Raw genomic sequence first — 17,500 nt, 5'->3', positions numbered from 1 at the left:
GAGCGAAATACATGAATTACTTTTATTTTCTTTTGAGTTAGGGTCTAACATACTCCAGGCTGGATTCAAACTCACTATGTCGTTAAAGGTAATCATGCACTCCCAGTCGTACCATCTCTACTCCCCAATTTCTGGGATAACAAGGTTTGCCTCACCATTTCCGGTTGCAATGATTGCTTCAAACCAATGGTTCTGGCATCGGCTGTGCAGTGATAGGTAATAGACGATAGGTAAGAGTTGAATAAAGTGCTACCTTTTCTCATATTTCCTCAATGCTATCCACGGCACACCTTCCCCAGAAAGACTGTGGGAAGGGTCTAGGATACGATTTTGTAATGGAATGAGGCTTTTGAAACATCTAAGCTCCCTCCCCACTGTGATATACTTCCTAAAGCAACGGCATACTTCCTAAACACACCAAAACTCTGCTACTGACTGGGGACCAAGTATTGAAATACTCAAGACTATGGAGAGGTATCAGCTACAGGTATCTGGGGGCATATGTGTGTTTAATACTGTCCAGGGCACTTTATATCTAATCACTTCAATGAATTGGCTCAGAGAGGCTAAAGGATTCTCAAGAGTTACTATAGGAAGAGACACAGCTAGATCACCAAGCACACTCATTACTAGTTCCATGGTCTTTGGAAATCACGTAGCCTTCCATAGTGTCTATGATCTCATCTGCAACTTTGAAACATGAGGACAGACAGTATCTTCTTTCGAGGGTGCTCGTGAGACTCAGCAGGTTGGCATCATTGGCATCACACACGGTGCTAGCACAGCACCTGGCATGCAGTGGGAACGCAAAACCATCTTTCTAAATTATTATTATTATTATTATTATTATTATTATTATTATTATTAACTCACGCCTGGGTAGCTGCAAGGGAATTGGCTATTCCAAATAAATTTCTGTTGGCCAATATGATCCATGGGCCACATTCAGCCCGTTGTCTGGTTTTCAATGTTCCATAAGTTGAGATGGCTTTTTCCATTTTTAAATGGTTGAAAAGGGATGATGTATTATGATAGGTAAAAATGATTGAAACTGATACTTTGACAATCTAGAAATAAAGCTTTATTTGAACACACGTGTGTCTGTTTCTCTACACATTGACTATTGCTGTATTTGCGCTCAAAGGGCAGAGCTGAGTAGCTGTGGCAGAGACCACGTGGCTCCCAAAGTCAGAAATACTTATTATCTTCCAATTTACATATGGAATTTTCTCTCGTGTGGATTAGGGCAGACTTAAGAGGAAGATAGTTTAGTGTGTGAAGAGAATTAGAAAACATCAATTTCCTGTCCTATGTTGACCAGTCACTACTTGGTAGGCTTTGGCTACTTGCCTAGTCTGTTGGCTTCATTTCCTTATCTATTATAATGAGGATCAGATTAATTGTTTTCTTCTTAGAGTCCTTCCAGATTTGAAAAATGTGACTCTCAGAGGGCATATGACTCAGATTCTAGTAAGAATGTGAGACAGGAAGCGTTTTTTTTTTTTTTTTCATACCTTGAAAGGGTTATAAATACTCCAGGGGTAAAAGAAAAATGCTATTAATAGTCTAGTACTCATATAAGTTCTGGAAATAAGTATCTAGGAAAAACTATAGTAGCAGGGAAAGAAAAACTGTTCAAGATAAAGAGCAGGAGCCAGGCAATGAAGCATGAGCAGCAGGGAGACTTGGCAAAGGCGTAAAGGGATTAGACGGACAGCCTGTGTGGGGTACCTGTTCTGAGCCGGGCAGAGCTTTGGGTGTCTTTTAGGAGCCACCACGTTGACCATCCTGGCAACCTTCTCGCTTCAAGCTGCTCATTTGATCTCTGGGGTTCTTTGGGGGTTCCTCAAAGGCTATTCCAAAGGGGCCTGCTGACCTCTCATCACAAACTGGTTGCTCTCCCATCTCAGTGCTATCCAGGTCCTATTCTGCTTGGCTTCCAAGGTTGGGCAAGGCCAAGTCCTTTAGGGTGGTATGGGCATCAAGGCATGCTGGCTACTGACCCATGGCTGCTGGAATTACCAGCTCAAAGAAACAAGATTCCTGTGAATGGGCAGGAAGCCCAACTGCCAATTTCCCAAGACTCCCTACGTTTGTCCACATTCTCCCTCCACTTACAGTTTCCATGCTTTCGTTTCAGGGCACAAATGGAATGGAAAGGAATAGCGTATCTCTAAATTTTTTTTTTTTTTCGGAGCTGGGGACTGAACCCAGGGCCTTGCGCTTGCTAGGCAAGCACTCTACCACTGAACTAAATCCCCAACCCCTGTGTATCTCTAAATATAGCATCTATGATATGCACTGTCCTAGTCAACAGGGGCCAAGCAATGACCCTGTTACTGAGCAACAGAATGATGGATCTGAAGAGGGTGGTGGGGATCACTCATTGGGATTTGAGGAAGTCTGGCCTTATGAATAGGGATTCTGGGGTTGGATATACGTGGCCAACCATCCAACCACTCATGAGACATGCTACCTAACCTCATTTTTCCTCATCTGCAAAATGGGAATAATAGATTTCCTCACAGAGATGGTGAATTCTTAGAACAGACCTAGGGCATAAAAAAAAAAAACAAAAAGAAAAAAACAATGTGCCAAATATCACTCATCCCCCCGCCCCACCTGGGGGCAGCAGGTCGGGCTTGGATAAGGAGCTTGCTCTTACCTTGCACTACTCAACAGCCACATGTGATTATTTTAATGTGAACATTGAGAGTACTTTTGTGCACAGGCCACATTTCATCCCTGGTGAGCTACTAGCTACTGAGGACAGTTCAGACGAACAATTTTTATCATTGTAAAAACTTCTATCTTACAGCGGACCAAAATCAAGACACTAAATACAGTTACTATACTTAAGAATAAGAATGGAGAAATATGTTAGACTTCGAAGCAGGGGAAAGAAAAGGTTTGGGTGTCGTCAATCTCACTTTGTAGGGAATACAGGAAATAAAGGCCAACAGTTATAATTTATAGCTATAGAGCTAAAAAGAGAAACAATGGTACCTGTTAAAACGAGGAGGAAGGGGGGTGAGGACAGGTGATAAAAAGAGTAAAGGCTACAACAAAGGGGGAAGGGCTGTTGTGCTATGATTGGCCAGTCAAGGCATATGTACATAAACGGAGTGCACTGTCACATGTCTTGGCAGGAGGACCACAAGCCTACAGCCAGCTGGTCTACATGGCCAGTTGGGGCCAGGCTAGACTACACACCAAAGTGCTTGTTCTAACACATAAACAATAACAACAACAACAACAAAACCAAGAAAAAAGTCACATAAGAGCATTACTTAGGGCTGTGGGGTAAAATAAAATTAAAAAAAAAATCTGGGGGCTGGGGATTTAGCTCAGTGGTAGAGCGCTTGCCTAGGAAGCGCAAGGCCCTGGGTTCGGTCCCCAGCTCTGAAAAAAAAAGAACCAAAAAAAAAATCTGTCTGTCTGTCTGTCTGTCTCCCCATCTGTCCACCCATCCATCCGTCTGTCTGTCTCTCTCTCTCTGTACGCATGTCTTATACACAGGTATGTAGAGGTCAGAGATATGCTCGATATCTTCCTCAATTACTCTTAACCTTGTCTTCTGAGGCAGGGTCTCTTGCTGAACCCAGAGGCTACCATTTTGACAAAACTATGTGGCCAGCAAGCCTCAGGGACCTGCCCATCTCTTCCTCACTCAGTCCTGGAGTTACAGATGTACATTACTTTGCTCAGCTTTCCATGGGAAGTGGTGATGTAAATTCAGGCCCTCATGCTTAACCAATTTTGTAGACTGAGCCATTTCCCCAGACCCATGAGTTAGTTCAAAGGCATCTCTGGGACAAAGGTGCTAGGGAGAAAGTGGCAGGCCAGAGAGATGTTATTTCTTTAAAAAAACTTGAGAAATCAAATGTTTCTATATAAACATTTTATAAACATTTTTATTAAATGTATTTATGTATAGATGTGTGCATGCGTGCGTGCTTGTGTGCCACGGTGAGTGTGAGGAGGTCAGAGAACAGCTTATAGCAGTCCCTTTTCCTTTTTCACCCCGTGCGTTCTAAGGTCTGTGTTCAGGCTCTCAGGCTTGGCAGTAAAAGCTATGTTGCCAGCCTCCCTATTTTATTTCTTGAGATGCGTTTTTACCTTAATTTTTAAGATGGATTGTTAAAAGGAGCAAAATGAGTGTAGAACGATTAATACTCCAGTGTTAAAAAGGCATTTTGTGGGAAGGGTGTCACCTTCTGAAAGGCAACTTTCTTGGTGACTCTCTTCGATGGAGTCATGGTTTGGATGGACTGCATGCCCTCTCCTAAGGCTACAGCAACACTTGGCCACCCCCCAGCCCTAGTGTGCATGCTCTTAGTGCGTCTTGGGAAGAGGAATGTGCGCTAAGTGCCAGCCGAGGACCGACTGCTTGGGTGAGACAGAATGTGTGAGTGGGCGGGATGTACTGGGACTGTGTGTGCGGGTGAGCAGTTGAGCAAGCCTTGGTGGCTCCTGCCTGGGGCCAAGTGACAATGACAGTGAGGACTGGAGGAAAAAAAAAAACCCACCACCCTTGAAGTGAATGTAGAATCATAGACAGCAGGATGGATTCCCAGAGCTGTGCCACCGGAGGGGGTGAAATGTCTTTATCGCTTGCCAAAGATCAGGGGCATACTGGGCCAATTGTGAAGTGTTCTAGTCCATGTGAGCCCTGAGTCAGTGTGGCATAAAGGAGTGCCGAGCGGAGCTCTTGAAGATGAAAAGGGCTTTGCAGACAGAAAGGGCTGCCTAACACCGTGACAACCCTGCCATCCAAATGTAAGCTTCAAAAGAGTTAAAATAGTGCATCTGGTCATGTGTATCTGACCACAATTAAAAAGAGGATAAAAACCCTTCACAGTGCCACATGGGTGCACACAACCCAAAGTCCCCTTTCTCTCTCTCTTTTAGGGGAGGTCACGGAAGGGTGTTTTCACTGGTGTGGGAACCGTGTCATCGGCAACCTCTTGTAAGTAGCTCGTGGCTTAAAACGGCTTTTGGCATTGAGCTTTTGGAATTTGAGAAGAGAGGTGAAATATTATATTGTTTTCCAGAACGTTTCCTGAGGTGGCTTACGGATGGGAAATGCATTCTTAAAAAAAGTTCAGATAATAGAAAAGAGAACAGTGGCCACATTTCAACTTCTGCTTCTGCTCTCTGTGTCTTTTGGGGGACAAACTGGTCGCTGTTGTGTCATAAGCAACGTGGATGTGCTTGACAGCGATACCTTGTCATATAGGAAGCGTGGACAGATTTACCTACACGTTTACCTGGATGCCTAATGTGCACTCTGCAGTCTTGAGAGCCTGCTTCCTGACTTGGGGAATAGGGAGGCTGGGCCCCAGGAAGCTAAGACGCTTCCATGGAACATGCAGCTGGGAAGGAAAAGAACTCGGGTTAGAACTTCTCTGGTCTGGCAGCAAAGTATTCACTACTGCGTCATGCTTCTGTGTAGACTGCTTCTCCACGCACCCATTTCCTTATCTGTGAGTGAAGGTTACCAGTGCGGCCACTGTCATGCTTTCCTTGACATAAATTGCAGGTAACAGTGGTGACTGTGGTAACAAAAATCACTCTTGTTTGACCCATCCCAAAGAAAACTTCATAAATAGTTGTGTAAGTATCATGGACACTCTGAAACGCCCCCTGGAGGATGACTGCAGATCTCTAGAGGGCCAGGGGAAGGTAGGAGAGGGCCGTGGCTTTCCCCACCCATCTATAGACAAGACCACCAAGCCCTGGCTACAGGACTGTCAGTGGCTGCTTGGCTTCTGTGCCTGTTCATAAGCATCATCTGTGGTTTAACTACTGTGCTGAATAGTTTCATGTCAACTTAATACAAGTTAAAGTCATTGGAACGGAGGGAACCTCAATTAAGAAAATGCCCCCATGAGATCGAGTTGTACGCAAGCCTGTAGGGCATTTTCCTAATTAGTGACTATTGGTGGTAGCATCCCTGGCTGGGCTCATAAGAAGCTATGCTGAGTAAGCCAAGAAGAACAAGGCAGTAAGTAGTATCCCTCTATGGTCTCTGCATCAATCCCTCCTGCCTCCAGCTTCCTGTCCTGCTTGAGTTCCTGTTTGGTTTTCTTCAATGATGGACTACGATGCAGAAGTGTAAGCTGAACAAACCTTTCCCTCTCCAGTTTGCTTTTTGGTCCTAGTGTTTCACTGCAATGGAAACCCTAAGTCAACTACTATGGTGAGAGAAAGGGTACCAATTCTGAGGGTACCACAGACCATGCCAACACACCACTCAGGGCCTCTCCGCCTTCCTTTAAGCAAAGGGCTGTAGTACTGATGGGGAGGCTGGGCAGGAGGTTAGAAACCTGTCTGTCCTCAAGCAGAAGCATCACATTCTGTGCCCTGTCCAGCAGCTGGAGCCTCATTTGCTGGGGAATGGTTAGAACGGTCTGTCTCCTTTGCTCGAGTGCTGCACTCAGGGATCTTCATCTAGGGAGAGAATAATCTCAACCTTCTGAACAGATGCCTGGTAAAAACTGGAAGTTTTTCTTACTTCTGTTCTAATCCTCTATTCTCAGACAGGACTTTGACAGGCCTGATGGATTCCTTTAGACCCAGCCTGTCTCCGTGCTCCTGAGATTGAAGGATGCTTGTAGTATACTTAGTCTGTCCTAGTTAAGGCTGAGCAAAGTGTTACAGCTAAGCTTGATGAAAATCACACTGACAGATGAGGAGACTGGGTTCAGGGACGTTAAGGAACTTCCTCAGAAGGCCCACAGCTAGCCACAGTGTGAGCCCACCTAACGGCTTGCCCTCCTAGAGCTCACCCTGTGCTGTTTCCCCGTTTGTCTGTTTATACGACACACTTGCATCCTTAGAAAAAACTCAGAGCTGTGAACTGGAAAGTTGTAACTATGAAGACTCTCCAAGAAAACAGGCGAGCTTTTGTTGACTGCAAGTGAGGACATGGTCTGCCCCTGACACCTGTCAGATTTACTTCTCTGCCTTGAACATCTCTCAACAAGAAGTTGACTAGAACTCAAACTCCAAGAGGTCAATGCCACGTCTTGCTCTGTCACCAGCTTCAGCATGGCCCTGTTGCTGGACTCTGTTGGTGGACTCCAGTTTGGGCTGTTATTACGTCCAAAGAGGGTTTTCCAAAATGGTAGTGCTTATGACAATGTCCTAAACAAAGAGAACTCTGACCTGGCAAACAGAAGGATTATTACTGGGTAAACAGAAGAGTAAAGTCAGTTTTCCTCAGGAATATTGTAAGGCATATTTCTGTTTATCAAGATCCCACTTTCACACCCCCTTAAAGGCCAACTACCTCCTAGAAGGGCATCTAGTTCCTGTTTCAGCTCAAAGACTCCACCCTGATTGTCATATAGAATCTCCTTCTCGCCCCCCCCCCCCATTTTGTCCCTATCCCACCCCAAAGAGACAGCCTTAGTAGTTTGATTTCCAATAAAAATTTTCTTTCTATTTATGGAGCATTCTAGTTTAGTGTTTTCACTGAACTCTTTCTTACAGTCACCTTTGAATGAAGGCACCACCATTTTTTCCCCCTGAAGTTTCACTTCTTGCTAGGGTTTGTGGCATGTGCCAGAGATCAATTTCAAGTGCTGTTCCTTGGAAGCTGACCACCTTTTTTTGAGCTGTCTCACTAGGACTTAGGGTTCACTGATTAGTTTATGCTGGTTGGTCAATGAACCCCAGAGATATCTGCCTCTCTGGGGCTGATAAGCATGTGGTGCCACCTCTGGCGTTTTATATGAGTCCTGGAGATTGAAAGCAGGTCCTCACAGTACTGACTGAGACATCTCCCCAGTCCTCAAGCTATAAATCATGTAACTCATCACTGACATGGATACCTTATCAGTCTCGGTCTGTTGCATAAGGGAGATCTTTCTTCCCTCTTTTCAGGTGAGAGTAGGTAAGAAACAGACAGCTTGCATGACGAGGTGAACCATGCAATGTGCTTTTCTTCCCTGGCCTCATTTCCAGTTTCCCGATAAATGGGGTGGGCAAAAAGTTTCAGTGCTTCCAAACTCCAGTCACCTTGACTGAGTCTACAGTGTGGCCCATTTTTTTGGTATATTTATATATCTTCTGATTGGCTTAGTTGTAAAAATTTTAAATTATTAACTAACTAACATACAAAAATGCTCAAAACAACAACTCCCTCCCCAAAACCCCAAATACAACCCTGCTTCTACTTTAAGTGGAGCATCAGTGCCACTCTAGATAAGAGAAGGGATAAACAAATAAAATATACAGATAACATGAACATGGTTACATGCTCAGAGGGTTGAGCCGAGGCCCCCCAGGTTACATGTGAATGTTAGGAAAGAATAAAATATGGTCAGACTAAGTAGAAACATTACCCTTGATGTAAAAATAAAGATGAAAAAAGAGTTCAGAAAGAATGACCCTCTCCCATGTGGTTGGGTACTTAATGTAGAAATTTTATAGCATCCAACATTAACACCACCTTAGATACAATGTGGTTACACCCTATATTGGAGTCATTTCTGCTTCCCTCTAAAAAGACAACAGTAATAAAACCCTGAAACAACAACCGATTTTCTTCTTTGTATGTGGGTTCAATTTGATAGTATGGAAAATCCCATCATGATCAATTTCAGGCTGCTGATATATATCATAAATGTGCAGATTGGAAGCAGCACAGACAATTGAATCTTACTAGCAAGAGGAACCAATAAGATAATACCAATCACTGGAAACACAAAGCCAGAAAGTCTCAAATGTTCCTTTTATTAATGTATTCTAGGTAGTAACTTATAGGATGTGTGTGTGTGTGTGTGTGTGTGTGTGTGTGTGTGTGACATAAATATACACCTATATATTTGTCAAATACATTATTTAGAAAGCTTTTTTGAGACAGGTTCTATGTAGCTCTGACTATCCTGTAATTCACTATGTAGACTAGGCTGGCCTTGAACTCACAGAAGTACCCCTGTCTTTGTTTCCCATGTACTGGGATTAAGGACATGTGCCACCATACCCAGCTAAAAAGTCTTGTGTCTACAGATTTTGGTCTGTAATTTACTTATAGCAGTCATTTAAAACATGATGACCAATTGAGTAAATGCTTCCAATGTAGACATGGTGACTAGTCCTTTCTTTCTTTCTCTCTCCCTTTCTTTCTTTCTTTCTTTCTTTCTTTCTTTCTTTCTTTCTTTCTTTCTTTCTATCTATCTACCTACCTACTTACCTACCTACCTACCTACCTACCTATCTATCATCTCTCTTTTGGAGAATCAAACACAGGATTACATACTTGCTAGGTAAGCCCTCCAACACTGAATCTACCTCCTAGCCCTAGCTAAGATTTTAATTGATAAAGAGGCATCCTAAAGATTACGAGTAACAAAAGACAAAATGCTAACAATGTGTAGTGTAATGAAAAATATCTTTGAGGTCAAAATTCTGGACATAGAAATCTATCAAAAGGTGAATCCTCACACTTTTGCTTCGTCCTTATGCAGAGAAAGCTGGCCTCAGAGGAGGACTAGTGGGTTCAATAAGGAAAGCTGTTGAAGTGTTTCGATTGGGTCATTTCAACTTCCTTGCTCTTCTGAGAAAACTAAGCCCAGCTTTAGAAATGTTCTTCACAGTATAGCTACATACTAGATACTGCAAAAACTCCGTGGTTCACCCTAGACCCAGTATTGATGTAGGAAGCCTTACTCTGCAGATAACAGAACTGGATCTCAGAAGTGGCCAACAAACTGTCAAATTCTATCAGACTGGGCTTCACCAACTCTCCCTAAATTTCTGGCAATAAGGTCCCACTGTGTCTGGTTGGAGGTCAAGGTGGACCTAACAACCTTTAATTATAGATCAGTTGAAACTGCATACAAATTCTCTAGGTATTTCTTTCACACTAGAGTTTCTGTGAGCAGCTTGCTCAGCACTCGAGAGTCTGAACAAAACACGGCGTCTATCTTCATGTTTGTTTTCAAAGGCAGCTCTGTTCTTATGAGAAAACATTAAAGGAAATGGTTGCCTTCAGATGCCTATCTTTCTCTTCTCTATGTTGCTCTGGTCAGCAGGTGTGTTAATTGTCAACTGTGCTTTGGAGGCAGCAATCGAAATGAGGTTATACAAATAGGTGATGAAATATTATGTCACAGATCCAAAGAGCATGCCACATTCTGAAATGTTTGGAGATGGCTGATGAAAGAGACAAGTCCAGGATGGAGAAGACTGTGCTTCTCAGCACAGGAACTTTGCTAGTTCACTACAAGCAAAATGAATTAGGAAAACGTGGAAGGCTCTTCACGTCACCTTCTAAGGGCAGCTCACAGCTGCCGTGTCCAAAGACAAGAGCTTGCTACTGGCTTTTCTACCAGGGAACTGGCTTCTCTGTCTTGTCTTAACCAAATTCCTTCCTTGTCAGGCCAAATGCTAATTCTTCTGTAGGTCTAGTTTGAGAGTCACTTCTGGGGCCGGGGAGATGGCTTAAGAAGTGGTGTAAGCAGAACACATGAAACTCAAGACGGATGACCAAAATGCGAATGCTTCACTCCTCCTTTAAAAGGGGAACATGAATACCCTTGGCAGGGAATAGGGAGGCAAAGTTTAAAACAGAGGCAGAAAGAACACCCATTCAGAGCCTGCCCCACATGTGGCCCATACATAAATAGCCACCGAATTAGACAAGATGGATGAAGCAAAGAAGTGCAGGCTGACAGGAACCAGATGTAGATCTCTCCTGAGAGACACACCCAGAATACAGCAAATACAGAGGCGAATGCCAGCAGCAAACCACTGAACTGAGAATGGGACCCCCGTTGAAAGAATCAGAGAAAGGACTGGAAGAGCTTGAAGGGGCTCGAGACCCCATATGAACAGCAATGCCAACCAACCAGAGCTTCCAGGGACTAAACCATTACCCAAAGACTATACATGGACTGACCCTGGACTCTGACCTCATAGGTAGCATTGAATATCCTAGTAAGATCACCAGTGGAAGGGGAAGCCCTGGGTCCTGCTAAGACTGAACCCCCAGTGAACGTGATTGTTGGGGGGAGGGCGGTAATGGGGGGAGGATGGGGAGGGGAACACCCATATAGAAGGGGAGGAGAAGGGGTTAGGGGGAGGTTGGCCTGGAAACTGGGAAAGGGAATAACAATCGAAATGTAAATAAGAAATACTCAAGTTAATAAAGATAAAAAAATGTAAAAAAAAAAAGAAAGGAAGTCACATATTGATGGCATAGTTTTTAAGCTGAGCAATAAAAGATATGCATAAAATAAAGGTATAAAAGAATTTAAGGGAACATTAACCATTTAATAAAGTATATGTAGCAGAATTCTTTTAATGCTTATTATATTATCAATAAATGTATTAAATGAGGCTTTCTATATTTTTATTTTATTTATTAAAGACCTACTTACCAGCTACTCTACATTATATAGTAGATGTACAGAAATGAACAAAAATAATAGCCATTCACCTTGGATGTAATTGAATTATAATGTATACATGGATACAAAATAGTCAGAACCCCTTTTAAATTTGTGTTCCTCTAGAAGTTTGCCTAGCCTACTAGATATCTCTGTAGAGAGATTAGTATCCATTGAAGTTATGATGTCGTAAGACCTTGAGTTAAAAAAAAGAAGTGATGTAAGCATGGGGACCTGAGTTTGATTCCCAGCATGAATATATACAAGGATGGGTGCGGTAGTGCTCATCCGCCATCCATGTGACAGAGATGGCAGAGACAGTTATGTTCTGCTGGCCTCGGCACCTGTGCCTTCCATATGTGCATGCACACACGTCATGTTTATCTGCAGACACAGTCTGTGCTCGCAGGACAATGTCCATCCCGCACAAGTAATTTTCTTCACTGGCCTCTAGTGGAGGAGGTTGAGTATCTTTACTCTATAATTCCACTTCACTGACTACTTTCCTCTGTCTCTGAATAATCATGATGAGTAATAATCATTACTTGTTGGGAATATACCTGCCGCCCGTAAACACAGAATAAGATGAACGGTTTCTCTTATTTAGTACTGAGCCCCCAGTACCTAGTATGTTAGTATCTACTAAAAATGTGTTCATCGAAGGACTAAAATAAAACTGGAAATTATGTAGAAGCACAAAGGCAGTGGAAAAATGGAAAGTCTCTTGCCTGGGTGTTATTCCAAAATGGAATAACTAGGCTACGTTATTCATAAAATAATTGTGCTGGTCAGATCTTGTTGTTTTATTTATTTAGTGCAAGCACTGCACATAAGCATGTGGTATGTGCATGTGAGCGTGTGTGTGTGTGTGTGTGTGTGTGTGTGTAAAGGCATGGGGTACCCTCTACCATTGTCTCCTGGATGAGTTATGTACATGTAGGTGATTATACTGGCCATAATAAAAGTGTGAGTAAAGTTTTCATATGGCTTAGAGAATAACTCACGGGACACCATCTATAACATGAATGGAATGGACGGCAGAGCCTGGCTGTAAGGATGAAGGGAGAAAACGCATGGAAATCATTCCACAGCATCAGTAAGTTAGTCCTGACGTGCATGCCTGCCGCTGTAGCATGTGAGGCAGGGCATTCCACTCGGAATGTATTAGCCAACTGGTCCAACCCACAGAAACCAAGCAGCCGATAGCCTGATGCTGTTAGCCTTTGATGATTGGTCTGAGTCACCTATCACCAGCCCACAGCATAAAAAGCAACCTTTCCTTTCCTGGATGCTCTCTAAAGCCAAGGCAAAATGGAACACTGTCCAAGGAAACTTAGTGAACCATTCTGAAATTTCACCCTAGTCTATGGCTCCAATTGCTTCTGTTACCACAGTTCCCTCAGGACTCTCTGCTCCATCTCTGATCATTACCAAATCATTACACGTTTCAAGGTGCTCTGAAAAAACAAACAAACAACAAACAAACAGACCGCAGTCACTGCTGCGGGCTCCTGCCTTGGTCACAGCTTTTAGAGGGATGAACCATTTCAAGTTGTTTCACTCTCAAGTGGAAGAACAGCTATAATCCTGGCAAGCAGGAGGAGGAGGAGGAAGGGGAGGAGGGGGAGGAGGAGGAAGGGGAGGAGGGGGAGGAGGGGGAGGAGGAGGAAGGGGAGGAGGGGGAGGAGGGGGAGGAGGAGAAGGAGGTGGAAGAAGATGAGAAGAGGAGGAGGAGAAAGAGGAAGAGGAAGAAGAGGAGGAAGAACTGGCAATGACAATGGCAATGACAACAGTCGATGTGAGCAATTAGAGACCCAGAAGACAGGACACACAGTAGGGATTAGACTCCCGGAAGCCTTGCAGTGGGCGTCATTCCTCTCGTTCCGTAAGTAACAAATGGATGCGTTTGGAAGGAGAACTGTAGCTGGCTGAAATCCTGGTGCTTTGGAGGAGCCGCTGTTCCTGTCCTGCAGGTGTGGGGTGGGAGTTAGACTCTCCCATGTCTGTCTTCACTCCACTGTGAAGGCTGTGGAGGAAGGCTCAGGTAGAGCTGGGGTGGGAGCTCAACCTCTCTGAGCCTTGCTTCCAACATTTTCTACAGAGTGTTGGTAGAACAGAATTGCTCCCGAGTCCCAGAAACATACATTCAGAACACTTAGCTCTGTGCCAGGCACTCAGCAAGGACGTGAGGAGCAGGATGTATGCCTTTGGACTCATTTTAGATGTCTGAATTTATCTGACATAGCGAAGGCGATGAAAATGTGGGGAATGGGATGCTGCTCCGGGTCACCCAGCTTTATGCCAAGGGACAGAGCCGAGCTTCCTTACCCGGATCTATGTATTTGGGGCTGCCTTTCTTTCTGAATCTGACTGAAGCTTGGGACCCACTTCTCTTAAGCAAAGTCTTCAGCACAACTTATCACACCACAGTTTCCCCTTTGACCTCTCCAAACCAGTCTTCATCTCGAACATCTCTCTACCCCGCCCTGTACGGTCCTGCTGCAGAAATGTCTCTTGCTTCCTTGCTTGGCCGTTGATGGCTGCTGCTGTCTCTGAAATATTTCCTTCCCTTCCTCTTTGTTCATAGCTGGCTCCTGGAATTTCTGCTTATGGCTCCTTAGAAGGATCTGGAGGGATTGTCCTGGTTTAAATAATACCCCCCCCCAACTCTGCCTTTTTCTTCAGTTTGTGTCCCAGGCAATGTTTCCTTCCTCTTGATCATTCGATCTTTTCCTTTCTGATTGTTTGGCTCCCTGGATAAACCTAAGCTCCAAAACGGCAGAGAGCATCTTTTGAAGTACTGCTGTGACCCCTGCCCCTGGCACAACACCTGACATATAAGTGCTTTGTAAGGGAAGCAGGGTGACTGACTGGGTAAATGAATTAACTCAGGAGCAGCATTCTTGCCAAAGCCTGGACAAGGGTGTTTGATGTATTTGATGTTATGGGAGAGGGACCTGGGCACCTGTTTACCCTGCCTTTTGGCCTCCTAAAAGAACAGCATGAGGCTACCCACAAGGCAGAGTCCTTTCCAAACAGCCACCCGCCATAAAAGCACATCTTGCAGGCAAGGGAAAGGGGTGGATGGTTGCTAACTATATCTTCCAACTGGGCTGATCTTTGGAAAGTTCGAGAGGCGCCTGCCTCCCTCAGTCCCAGGCTGCTACTGCTGCTGAGGCCCCTGAGGAAGGCAAGGAGGGTGCGCTTGGGCGCCTCTTGGGCTGGCACGAGGAAGCCACATCTCATCCGCCCTCCTCCCCCAGCTCCTCTCCCAGAGAGGAAGCAAATGCAGATGGAGATGAGAAATAAATATTCCTGCCTGCTCTGTGCCACTGCAGACGTTTTCCAAAATGTCTGGCTTGGACCACGAAAATCAAGCCCACCCAGCAAAGGAGGCGCTCAGCAGGAGAAAGAGGGGGGACAGGGTGGCATATTTGTCGATACGCGTCAGCTTTCTGGGGGGCCAAGCACATGGCTCATCTTTGGCAGCCCTGCTGAGGTGGGGATGTGGTAAGTGCACAGTAATGCTCAAAGAATGGAATCAGAAAATGGGAGCAGAGTTAAAGGCAAGCATTGCCAGACTCTGCACAGGCTGCCCACCTCGGTCCGGGTCCTGGGACACACACACAGCTGGTTCCTGCACTTGTTCTCACCTATCTTGTTTACCCCCACCCCACCCCCACTGTCCCCACCCTTTCACCTCTGTTCTGTTCCTGGGAAGTTAACACCGCTGGGATGCCAGCATCTTTCAGAGGCCCTCCGCAATTTGGGCAGGAACTCAGAATCCATGTGTGGAGAGATTCTCGCCACCTCTAAGTTCAGTTCCCGTGTCTAATACTGGGATTCTGGCAGGCAATGAGATCACGGGCTGCAAATGAGAAGTGGGTGCTTGTGGCCACGAGGTGGCCAAGTGTGTGGGAGGAGTATCATAAGGAGGGAAGTTCCAGGCTCAGCAACGGAGCTGGAGTGCTCTGGCTATGGTATGGTGGTGTCATAGCTGGGCTTGCCTCTAGGCTGTCAAGTGTCGTAGGATCAATGAGAAAGATCAATGAGAAGCAGAGCTGGGAAGTCATCATGGGACACTTTGGTCCAGGTTCCTCACACTCCCAGGGAAATCCCGGGATCCTGAATTCTTCATCTGGCTGCTGTCGGGCTAACCACTCTTTTGGACCCTCAGGAGGGTCTTGGCGGGAACAAAGGTGGAATCCATAAACAGCAAAGGGGGCTTCTTGGGTCATGGGTTCTAGTACACTGCTGTGAAAACACTGGTTCTAAAATGAAGTCTCAAAGCAAGAGTCTCTGGGCACCAGGAGAAGTTTGCAGATATTGCACTTTATCCCACCCCCTTCCTTGTCATCTCCACCATTTCAACGAGGGAGTGAGCCCTAGCCTATCTCCAACTCATGTGCCCTGGATCCTTCTCCGTGAATCTTGCCCACTCACGAGCCCATCTGCCTTCCAGCGTCAGGCATTTGCCAGCGGAATCCCACTCTTTCCAGAGGCCACTCCGTGGTGGGAAACTGGCAGGGGAGTTGGCTTCTTGTCTCCACTCTACATATTGCTATGTCACCTCAGACAAATGACTCCCCCTCTCTGGGTCTTGGATTCTTTCTTTGTCAAAGGAGTGGGCTGGGTAGGTTTCTTTGCAGATATGACATATTTCAGATAGTTCTGCAGAGTGAAGTCAGGTGCGACGTGACTTTATATTGTCCCCTTCCCAGTCAACCCACCTTTGACAACGAACACCAGATAAGAAGGACTTCCTACTTCTGGCTTAAGTTCATCTTTATATTTGGGAAGGTCAGAGTTACACATCAAAACGAGCTGGGTGTGTTGAAGATAAATGTTTTCTAGCAATGGCTTGAAATGTTGTCAGCTAACATCTGCCTTAATTCCTAGGAAGAGGAAACTATGGGCGGAGGAAAAGCCAAAATCTGGTATATTTGTTCATACATTTACTCCTTTTTAGGGCAGGTTTAGAAAGAAGTTGCATGCACGTATGTGTGTTATCTTATCATGAGCATATTTATTACTTGCAAAAGATGTTATTTAAACCGAGTCTGATTATAAGCTCAGACCATGAGGTTTTTACCTCATACTATGGCACCATGGGAGACATCATCCACTTCTCATACTCTTACAGATGAGGAAACTCAGCCCAGAGACTCACTCGGGCTCATGCGGCTGGCCAGTATTGTGGCAGGATTTGAACTCAGTTCTGTAGGGTTTTCAAAGATAAGGATTTGTACCCACAATGTTGTTCTGAGCCTCGTCTGGCATTTGATGCTCACTTGGGAGATTACTACAGGCTACCAGACTGACTACGGTTCTTGTATTGTTGTTAAAGCAGTTTAGAACCCGTAACACCTTTACTGTATCTACTTGGCAGGAACTGGGAGGGAAGCAGGAAGAAAGACTCTCTCCTCTGATCACCTATCTACAGAAATCTACTGGCTCCTATTTTTCCTTTTACCTTTGGCCTTGGCCTTACACAATCTTAGCACTGGACTGGAGCTTCAAAGAATTTGGAGAGGTCATGTCAGCAGCTCTGGAGGCTATAAACGCAAACAGCTCCCGAACTCAGGCAGGCAGGACGAGAGAGCTCCTTTCCCTAAAGGAGGCACACTGGCTGGTCTCCAGTCTATAGAGACCCCCGTACTTCAGTTTCCACAGACAGAGGCTGTGTACCAAGCAGACTCACTCAGAGATGTATATTCCTTCCTCTATGAGGCTTCCTGGACTTGAACTGTATCCAACCAACTCGATTAAGAAAACAGTAGAGTAAAAAAGGCCATAAAAAGGTATTTGCAGTTACAGCTGACCTGAGGATCACCGTATAAAATTCTTAAAAGTATTTATTGGTAAAAATGGTGGCCTATACTGTATTTCCTGTCAAAGCCAAGGCAGTTGAATGTGGGCTATTCACAAATGCTGCAGACCTGGACAGCTTACAGGCCGTTAGGCAATGCCTTGTCTCTTCTCCAGCATTAACATGTTACCTTAGTGCTTGAATGTGATTAACACACACTGTCACCGCCAAGCAGAACCACACGTTACCTCTCACCCAAGCAGAACCACAACCGAATCAGAACAACCGGGAG

The 17,500-nt window shown here is 44.9% G+C and overlaps 1 protein-coding gene across 14 annotated transcripts in view; it reads right to left on the bottom strand.

Moving 5' to 3' along the window:
* Cadps (calcium dependent secretion activator) overlaps positions 1-17,500 on the bottom strand; it is a 454,141-nt gene that overhangs the window by 53,113 nt on the left and 383,528 nt on the right. The window lies entirely within an intron of this gene.

The sequence above is a fragment of the Rattus norvegicus genome, chromosome 15, assembly GCF_036323735.1.
Source record: "Rattus norvegicus strain BN/NHsdMcwi chromosome 15, GRCr8, whole genome shotgun sequence".
Classification (NCBI taxonomy): Eukaryota; Metazoa; Chordata; class Mammalia; order Rodentia; family Muridae; genus Rattus; species Rattus norvegicus.
This window is presented reverse-complemented; position numbering and strand designations above follow the sequence as displayed.